Below are 11,145 nucleotides of genomic sequence, written 5' to 3'. Positions count from 1 at the left end.
TTTTAAAGAAGCCACTGGAAGGCAGGGACTGAAGGCTAAGCTGATGATGTCCAACAAGAGAGAGATAGCATTCGCTGCTTCTGCTATTAAGGTCCTTATGGCTGCTGCACTCCTCCCCTGGCTCCCAATAGTCTCATCTCAGGCAGGGGGTTAAACTCCACCTTCCACCTTCCAGTGCCACCCACCACTTCTGACGTTGTTGGTCCTAGGGTGGCCAGGCTGACTTGAACTGATGCAAGGTCACGGGGTCCACCTGCCTCCACATACTCAGCCCCAATTGGGACCCACTGCTCAGGTGACCTGCTTCTGGGCCAGCAGTGCATGCAATGTGGCCCGACACATCCCAAGGGGATATAGCTGCTGTCCAGAGAGATGGCCAAGCCCAGTAGAGGGAGCTCGGTAGTGACAGGGATGGGGGCAATTAGGCTTTGTATCACTCTCTCTGAGCTGGTCTTCCTGACCAGCCAACGGGGCCAACGATACCTCAGGGACCATGGTCCCATCAGAGTGGCTTGAAGGCTGCTGCTCTAACACTGTAATACAAACAACTTTATACTTACAAATATTTACTGGCATACTATATTGTGTATAAATGTGTGTATAGGTTAAATGAGTTACACTCATTTGCATTCAATTGTATATACAAAGTTTCCATGTGCAAGGAGAAAAGTAATAATCAATTGAAAGGACACTATTTTAGAAGAATATAGTAAGAGATGAAGGTTTTCTCTATGAGTCTAGTTTTCCCTCTGACTTTAGCATCTTAGTTCCTGTGGTTACTCTATTTCTCTTTTCTCACTCCTGCAATTTAGATAGCTAGCCCCTTCTCAGTCTTAGCAGCTGAATTCAATAGTAAATCTCACTTCATCAGGAAACTTTCCTGGAATCCCAGAAAATTCCTCCTGTTGTGCAAAGTACCTTCTGCAAAATACGCTTTGTGCGTGCATGTGTGTGTTTGTGCATGTGTGCATTTGTGTGTGTGTGTGAATTTTATTATTGACTATCCCCCCACCCACCCACACTAGTGTCTCAGGAGCAGGGGTTATTTTTGTTTTGTTCACCAATTATCCCCACAGCGTAGTACAAGAAACATCTGCAATATATTAGGCCCTCGATAAATAATAGGACTTAATGAATCCATGGTTTTCTTACCCAGTTCCAAGTGCAATTACTTTTCTCTTCTTAGTAAAGTTCATTGATTTCTAGAATGGTCCTTGTTTACCCTTAGGAACAAATACACCAGAATGAAGATAGTGTGATTCAGATTTGAAGGAAAATAATTGGACTAAAAAATTTCTCACATAACCTTAAATGTCAGCAATAACAATATGCTGAACTCCCTTTTCAACTCTTGGGGAGTTCTAATGTCCCAAGACAGAGACGGTGAGAGAGAGAAGTAATTTGTGAAAGACTGTGTAGATGAGAGAGAGGGCTATGTGTGAGAGAGAAAAGGGATGAGATAAAACAAATTGTGTGAGAGAAAGAAAAACTATACTGAGAGTGAATTAAAGATTGTGAGTGTGAGGGAATTGTGTATGTGTATTTATGAAAGAGAGAGAGAGAGTGAGCGCTCATTGCTCATTGTGTATTCTTGACACCCTTGTTGAAAATGTTAGTTGGCTATAAAGCAAAGATTTATTTCTGGTCTCTTGGTCCTGTTCCAGTGATCTATTTTTTTTTTATGCCAGTACCATTCTATTTTGATTACTATAGCCTTGTAATATAGTTTGAGATTAGGAAGTGTTATACCTCCAGCTTTGTTCATTGTTTTGTTTTGACAATATTTGACACAGGAATTTTGTGGTTCCAAATGAAACTTAAGGTAGGTTTTTTTTTTTTTTCTACTTACGAGAAAAATGGCCCTGCAATTTTGACAGGGATTGCACTGAATCTATAGATTGTTTTGAATTGTATGGATATTTTAATAATATAATTCATTCTGATCACGTGATATGTGATGACATAATATCTCTCCATTTATTTGCATTTTCTTCAATATCCGTCATCAAAGCCTAATAGTTTTCAGTGTATAGAAACTTCACCTCCTGAAATTAAATAAATAACATGTATTTATTCATATCTTGTTGAAATCTATTGTGATGGGAATTTTTTCAGATAGTTTGTTAGTGTATAGAAAACAGCTGATTTCTGTATGTTGATTCTGTATCCTGTGACTTTACCGAATTACTTGATTAGATCTGTTTCAGATGGAGCCTTTAGGAGTTTCCCTATGTAAAAGCAAGCTTCTGCAAATAATATCAATTTATTTGTTTGTTTCTTTCCAATTGTATTACCTTTATTTTTCTTTCCCAATTGTTCTGACTAGGCTTTCCAGGATGATGTTAAGTAGTGCTGGCTCATGACCAGTCAGTAGGAACTGCATTGCTTTTTGTTGTTTTGTATTTTGGGAGGGAATCTTAGGTTGATATTTGTTCTTACCTAGATACATATACCAACATAGTATCAAGGATAGGGGGCCTCATTTTTTATCCTTTTACTGCTCATCTGCATTGCTTTTAAAGCCCTGTGAGGGGCCTCCTGCTGGTGCAGGAGTTAAAGTCTCACCACTATCAAGCTCTCGCCACCACTGTGGCATAATGTTAGAGGAAAATCTTAAGAACTTTTACCATCAGATATAATGTCAGTTGTGGGCTTGTCAGGTATGCCTTTTATTATGTTGAAGTACATTACTTTTATACTTAATTGTTGAGAGTTTTCTAGACACGCTCATTTTGTCAAATGGGTGTTGTTGTGTTGAGGTGGTTATGGTTATTATCCTGATTCTATTAACATAGTCAAGGTTGGGCGAGGCACAGCCAGCCAGCCACCCATATGGGGGCATATGAGTGAGGCAGGTGAAAGGCTCAGGGTACCTATGGACCAGCTGGAGAAATCCATGGCTGAGGCATCACCAGTCATGGGCAGGCATCTTGATGGAGCTCATGACCTGTCAGTAGGACCTGCATTGTTTTTAAAGCCCTGTGAGGGGCCTCCTGGTGGTGCAGGTGTTAAAGTCTCAGAACTACCAAGCTATCACCACCACTGTGGCATGAGTTCAAAGTCATGAGTTCAATCCCCAGGCAGGGAGCTAACCCACATTGTGCAGCAGACCTCTCCTGTCTTGCCCGCTGCTCCCCTCAGCAGTGTATTTCAGTAGATACACCTAGTAACCTCCCCACTCTGTCTCTGGTCATTCCTCTCACTCTGCACCCCAGTTCTTGTATGCATAAATTAATTAAAAAATAAATCTTTTACTTTTTAAAATATTTATTTATTTATTTGTTTGTTTATTTATTTATTTATTTATATAAGCACTTGATACAGTCAGAAGTGTGGGAGGGTGAGAGAATTCACCAGAGTGAGAACAGGCAGACTGACAAAGTATACTCCTGAGGAGAGCAGCGGGTGCAGCTGGAGAGGTCTGTGTGCCATGTGGGACCCTCACTGGTGGCCGGGGATTGAACCAGTGCTGCAGATGCTGCGGGCAGCTTCGCAGCCCAGTGCTCAACCACTGCGCCACCAGGGAGGCCCAGTAAATCTTTTAAAGCCCTGTGAGAGTCACATCTGTTATTCACAGACTCTTCTAGTGCCCTGTTCATGCAGCTCACAACTCTACTCTGGAGAAAGAGAGAAATTGCCAGTGAAAGCTGAGTGCTCACTCACTCACATGTTCTCACTTTCCCATGTGGGAGAAACTGCAGGCCAGTATCTTGGTTGACACTGAGATTTGGGATGTGGTTTCACAGGCTGTCACACTGTTCCTTCTACCATCTCCAAGGCATCAGCTTGTTATTTATTTATTATTCTAATGATGTGTCAGAACTTCACTGCTGGAAACTTGGAATTCCACAAAGTTTCTCTCATTTATGATGGACTGTCTAAGGCAGAGTTCTACAGGAACTCCTAGACTGTGGCCAGAAGGGAACTCGAGCTGGTTTATGAGCTACTGTAGAGTCACAGCCAGGACCAAAGTCTGTGTCTATTATTCAAAGTGCAGGTGGATGCAATGCATCCTGGTTTCCTGAGTGTATGGTGCTGATCCCACAGGTCCTACAAAAGGCTCTTTTGTTCAAGGATGGGTGCCAAATTGTTGTTGTTGACTGGGGGACATGACAAGGGTATCTTACTCAGCCATGTTGCTGACATCACTCTCCAAGGATAGATGACAAATAGTTGTTGATAGGGAGTTATGCAAGGACATCTTATTCAGCCATGTTGCACTCCCCAGGGAAATTTTGAAATAATCAAACCTGGGGGTGAACTGGTAATTGCTCTATTCATGTTGCTAATCAGGGTCATTCATCAGATAGGATCACTCAAGCTGAAACAACATGCCTGAGCCCAACCAATTTTCTTGACTAAAGTTAGCCAAATTACTGGGATCTATTGATGCAACTCATAGTGCAACTGCCTCAGATGTCAACTAAACCCTTGGCAATAATCTGATGTATATTTGAAGGTACTGTACATCTAACTTTAGGTGTTGTTTTTTTTTTATTTTTTTAAAGATTTATTTATTTACTTATTTATTTTTAAAGATTTATTTTTTATTTATACAATAAATAGCTGGGGTACAGGCCAGAGGCCCGGGAGGGTGAGAGGATTTACCAGAGACAAAGCGGGGAGCAGAACAGGCAGAAAGACTGAAAGCACTGCTGAGGGGATCAGTGGGTGGGAAAGGAGAAGTCTGCTACGCCATGTGGGAATCAAACCCACTCTGCAGAGGCTGCAGACAGCCTCATAGCGCTGTGCTCAACCTGCTGCACCATTGAGGAGGCCCCAAGATTTATTTATTTATGCCTACAAGAAATGGGGTACAGGCTAGAGGTGTGGGGGTGAGAGGAGTCAACAGAGGCAGAGGGGGGAAACAGAGCAGGCAGATATACTGAAATACACTGCAGACAGCAAGTCAGGAGATGTCTGCTGTGTCATGTGGGTCACCTCCCTGGCCAGGGATCAAACTCATGCTCAGTGGCTGCGGATAGCTTCATAGTGCTGTGTCTTAACCCCTTGCACCACCAGGGAGCCCCTAACTTCAGGTGTTGGTGATGCACATTCCAGGTACAGCCCAAACAGGTCACATATTTTTTCCCCACAATATCATGATGATACTCTCTGAATGCCCATTATAAACAAAGGGGTATTGGAATAAACTTCCAAGACTGAATATTTTTTATTTTTTCTTTGGTATCTTAACTTCTTAGGTCATTAATACAAAGGTTGATGTAGGAAAGAAGTGGCTGGGAGTAAAGTAGATAAAGGTGAATGCATAGAAATAAATACTAACGAAGACATGTAAGTTAAGTTAGTGGGTGACTTAGTTAGAAAGACTTTTTCATTGATAGTTAGGGGATGTGCTTTGACACTGCTATGCCTATTCATGAAAACAGCTTATCTTCTTTTCACAAAGTCCAATTTGATTCCCAGTGCTCCAGAGCTCAGATCCTAGGATGCCATCAACTCTACCTGACTTTTTATTTCTTTATATTTTGAAGACAAGGAATGATGAGACTGTACTAAGATTTAGAAGAATGATTCCATAAGTGACTTGGAAAAAAAATGTATTAATGCAAGAGTGATCAGGAGATCAGGGCATCTGATGTGTGTAAAACTTTGATGTTGAGGAACATGAGAGAAATGGAGGCAAACACAGTGTAATGAGTTTATTATCCTTGTGTTGCTGTGATAGAGGTGATTACTTCTGACTAGTGAATTACACTGAGGAATATTGATTTCCTTGTTCAGAGTTAGGGCTGGGAAATGGTCTTCCTCACCCTCTTACACAGGCACTCTGCAAGTGTTGACTCAATTGAATGCTTAATAGATGAAAAAAAAAAAAGCTTCACCCTTGAATGGGGGACATCCTATACCTAGAACATGAGGAAGAATATTCTAGTGTGAAAAATGAGCATGTGGAGTGTCTTCTGTATTAGGGTTTTTAAAAGTATAATATCCTGATCACCTTAGATCTAACAGGAAAAGGGAACAAAAAAAGTATTGAATTTATTTATTTATTTTTGGCTTAATGTGGACTATGAGCTATTTGTTTCATAGTCAGTTTCCCTAACTATTACGAAACAAATCACAGACAGGCTGGCTTTACCTAAACACATGTAATTGTCAGAGTAAGGAACAGATAATGGAAGAGTCAGTCAACACAAAAAGTTTGGGGCACAAAATGTGTGCTGTTCTGTCATGATTTTTTTTTTTAACATGGAACTCACTTTTGAGTTTGAAATAGCCTGCAAAACTTCAGAAATTATTAGAACATTTTGGGCATTTGGATTTGTTTGGATATTTTGTCTGGAGAGGGTGTTTGTAGTTTTGTTTTGTTTTGTTTTGTTTTTTCATACTATCAAAGAGTATCCTGGTGTCCAAAGATTTGAGAATGGTAGCCTTCTCAATTTTTGTCTCATGCCAAGAAAAATGGGTCCTTCCCAAACTGAGGGTGAATGTAAATACCTCCACAGGCCAACACCAATACCTGCTTACAACATGGATTTTTCATATTTTAGGAAACAGATGAAATATGGAAGAATGCATAAGATCCAGTGGATTTTGCATTTGGGGAGGCCTTTTAAAACTAGCTTCTCTGGCATTTATTTTAACCAATTAGGGAATTAAATCCCTGGAAATTATAATTACCTGCTGCAGATCCCACAGCAAAGGAAACAGTGTTTGGGCTAGAATGCCTTCTTTGGCTGTCTGCTCCGGAGTGTCCCCATTCTCCCTATGCCCATTCTACAAGAAAATGAGAGGAGACTGGCATACAATACTGCATGCTACCTTTAATATGCAAAACGGGATCACATTTTGCCAAGAGCCCACCTATGAAAGGCACTCATAATGAGCATTGAGTAAGGAGGTAGGACTCACCCCTATTCTCTAAGAATTTAATTTTAACACCACAAAACACATTTGATGCATGTAGTAGACCCTTTTCAGACATACAGTCTCCAAGATACGTTTTAAATTTTTGTATTATTTCTCTATTTTATCTTATTCGAATTTTTCTTGCTTGTTAATTGCTAGGACAAATTGAGAAAAGGAATCTCATACTTAAAAGACAGCATTTGTGGCTGTACATCTTAGTTCCTGTTTGTCTTCCTTTCTGATTGTTCAGGTATGAATGAGAAGAATTGTGTGCATAAGTGAAAAGAATTACATGGGTACTGGCTTGAATTGCTTTTTATTTTCTTTCTTTTCCCACTTTATCCTTCCAAAAGAAGACAAGGACCCCTCACCCACATATGTGCTACATGGTCTTGTGTTCTTCTTCCCTTTATGGTTTATAGTGTACAGGACATATGGCTTGATGGCTCTTTCTGGTCCTTCCATAAATTCTGCAAATGAAGCTTCAGAAGAAATTGAAGTTACGAGAGTGGCCAGACACAAACATTTGGGGAATGGGACTAGGGCTCATGCATCTTCCATGATTCTCAGTCTGGACTTTGCACACTGCTTCTTACATTCTCATGCCCTTCACAAATGAATTAAAAACCAAGTACAGAGTCTGGGGGGCGCAGAATGAGAAGGCAAGGGAATTTGGCAGACTAAGAATTGAAACATAACACAAATGTGTCCAATGAGACCTACACAAACATTTCTAAGCCCTTGAGCAGGACATTTATCAAGATGGTATGGTAAGATCATGAAAAGCCTTATCTGGAGGCCTCTCTTTTCATTACTATCTCCTGTTATTTTAAAGATAAATCTTGGGAATAAAAGATGTCATCTGTTCTGAAAAATAGTTGAGTAACAACAGCGAATACCAAACCCACATACATGCACATGTATAAACACACACACACACACATACACACAAACACACATTTCTAGCAAGAACTGTGAGAATTTTGAATGCACTCAATATCTTTTAGTTCCCCAGTCTATTTTCTCTTACTTTACTTGTATTCTATAGATAGCTGAAGTCAACAGCAGCTTGGGGCTAAGGTCCTTTCCCATGTCAAAAACACCCCACAGTCTTTAATTAAATAACTCTCCTTTCTAAGTTATGCAGTGTCCATCTCTCAATTCCTCCATAACGAATCACTTCAAAATTTGCAGAAAGGTCAGCTATGTTTTTGCACTTTCCCTTCTTATGAGCCATTCTGGAAACAAGACAATGCATGAACTATAGCAATACCTTCACTTTTCACTTATCAAAAATGTAGTATCCTTCATTTTTTTTTTCTTGCAGAAATCTTATAAAATCTGAAATCACTTGATATTTGAATTTTAAAATTGAAAAATATTAGCCATCTTCCATCATAACATCATATATAAAAGATAAGTAAAAAGAACCCAACTAGTTAGTAATTGAATCAGACCACAATCCAATTCTACTAATTAACAATAAACTACTATATTCAAAATATTGTGCTGGTACTCAAAAATTTCAGAATCAGAGTCCCTAGGTACAAGGTAATTTCTACAGTCACAATCAATTTGCATTTCTAGAAAGTTCTAGTCAGATATTCTGGAAGAGGAATAACTTGTTTTCAAATAATGCTAGAGATCAACAACATACAGAAAGAGATTTTTATACTTCACAATATGTCAGAAACAGATATCTAAGTTATATGGAGATTTATATGAAAGTAAAATCAATATTCAAAAAACTAAAGCCAAAGCAAACCTCCTTAATAAAAGATTATGCAGCAAATGCATCAAATATAAATTGTAAGATATGATTTAAATTTTAGCTAAGGGATTAGGGAGTTTTCTAAAGAAATCTAGTTGCTCTATCCACATGATATAGAATGAATGGGAGAAACATGGAGGTACAGAGACAGGAAAATAAAAATAAAGACACAGAAATGAGGTGATTTCAGTTACTCACAGATCATGGGGACATTAATTTGCATGTATTGCCTTGGAGGCACATACAGTTGAGCACTCATAGAAAAAGTTTTTGAATAAACTGCAGAGAGAGGGCAGAATTGATGCTCTATAATGTCCTGACAGTATAGGATGACAAAGGTGATGCTTCTATGCAATCAATTCCCAATAAGCAAATACTGAACTAAGTTAGTGCTGGGATTTTGTTTGAAATAAGGAAAAAGTGCTGCAAAGAGTCATTATTTAGTGGCGGTCTCAGATACCACATGTGCTGATTCTTTCATGTTCCTGTCCGATAAAGGGTAAGTGGCTGACATGTGCATACACATTTGGCCAGTAGTGGAAATGGCATGTGGTGTCACCAACTGGGACCATCAAGTCCACTGCATCCCTCTTTTTGCATAGAGTTTTCTCCTAAAGGAAGAAGCACCTCAATGTTTCATCAATATAATATACAAAATCATGAAGTTTTTTTTGCTGATCCCACCTCTTACATGTTTCATCAAACAAATTCACCTATTAACAAACCATTCCCCTGATTAATTAGTGTGGCCCGCTTCCTTCCTAAATTCAGGGTTCAGAGGCATAAGATAAAGACAGGGTCAGGCTAATGAAATATACTAAGCCTTAATCAAATTTTAGTGTTAATTCATTTGCTAACTTATCTCCAGCTTGAGGAACAATAACTGTCATTCATCATCCCCATCATTATTACCATCCATAGCGACAAAAACAAACATTTGTGGTTCATTGAAAATATAGCGTTGTCGTTCCAACTCAGCAGAAGATAGTCCTTGGACATGTACTCATAACATTTCAAGTTAGACATCTGAATTCGATGTGTAGAAATATTGATGGGGAAAGATTTATCTACAGAAAGTTGAGAGCTGTTGCGCATCTGTGTGACTGTGTGAGCAGGTATTGTTAGAGGAAGATGAATGTACAGGAGTGTTTAGCTAGGGATTAAGGTTTGAGCATCTCTCACAATCTCCCTCTTTACATATGAGAGACTACCATGGGAAAAGGTCTGCCAAATCTAAATCTTCACCCACCAAGGACATCCTAAAGTCAGGGATGTTGGGAGAATCCTAAAGTATGACAGTGACTTATGCCTGAGTCTTAAAAGGTCTAGTACATTTGAGTTCCAGGCCAGCCTTTAGTAATGGTCTTTCATCAGGACCATCAATAATGGCCTTCTGCATCAAGAAAAATAACCACAGACATGATTCTCTACTAACCCTAATAAACACTGATGGTCCTTTCAGGCTTGTTTCTTGAAAATTGTTCTTATAAGCTCCTAATGAGGCCAACTCCTGAATTGAACTCCAAATCTGTTCGAAGGCCATTTCTTATGGGCTTCTGGATGCTTACTTTAAAAACTGAATGAAATTCAGCAGTTTTGGGCTCATGTAGCACACTAAGCAGAAGATGAGCAGTAACCCCTTTTAAGGCAGGATGGGTAGTTCTTCCATATGGTACATAGTGAGTTCACCAGCCATGGCAAAGTTGATTCTACAAAGTTGTGCCCTAGCATAACCAGAGCTCTGCAGAACCACAAGACCAAAGGGCCTGAGTTGATACACAGGTCAAATAAAGTCTTCCTCATCAATGCAACTTTAACAAAGCTTGTTGTGACTGACTGGTCATCCTAAGGAGGACATGATGGAATGTCTAAGGAAGCCTGAGTGAATAGAAAAGCAAATGCCCTTATTCAGATTTACATTATGTGCCATCATCTTTTCCAGCTCCAGAAAATCCTAGAAATGTCTCTTTGCAGGTGCTTTGATGTTCAAGGTTAGCCATATGGAAATTACTGTGTTTCGCTCATTCTTCCAGTAAATCTAAATCTGCACACAAATCCTGTGGTCATTGTCTGAAAACATTCATGACACAGGAATGCTGGTAAATCACACCCACCCACTTTCATTCTAAGGATACCCAAAGCTCCTTGCCTTTAAGAGTGCTGAGAAATAAGGCAAGAATAACATCAATGTAGCCCAGATCTACCCTGTTGGCTGGCTGGTTCAGAACCATGAAGCTGGGGAGAATTTGGGATAACTTGGCACCTGAGGTGGGGATGGAAAGGCAGAAGAGCACAACGGAATGTGAAGTCCTCAACGTTTTCTCAATTTTGCCAGTAGCTGCTGACAATGAAATGGCCCCTTGCCAAACATTTCCTCCTCTTCTCAGGTGGCACTGACCTGGGGCATACAAGTGCATAGAGTAATTCCTGAGTGTCTCAGCTCTCTCCCCATCCCTGGCTCTCAATGAAACTTCAGCTACTTACTTAATTCCCAGAATCAG

Source organism: Talpa occidentalis, unplaced genomic scaffold (assembly GCF_014898055.3).
Source record: "Talpa occidentalis isolate TD23 unplaced genomic scaffold, MPIMG_talOcc4v2.1 talOcc4.12, whole genome shotgun sequence".
NCBI classification, from domain to species: Eukaryota; Metazoa; Chordata; class Mammalia; order Eulipotyphla; family Talpidae; genus Talpa; species Talpa occidentalis.
The sequence above is the reverse complement of the archived record's forward strand: the minus strand, read 5'-3'. Positions refer to the sequence as shown.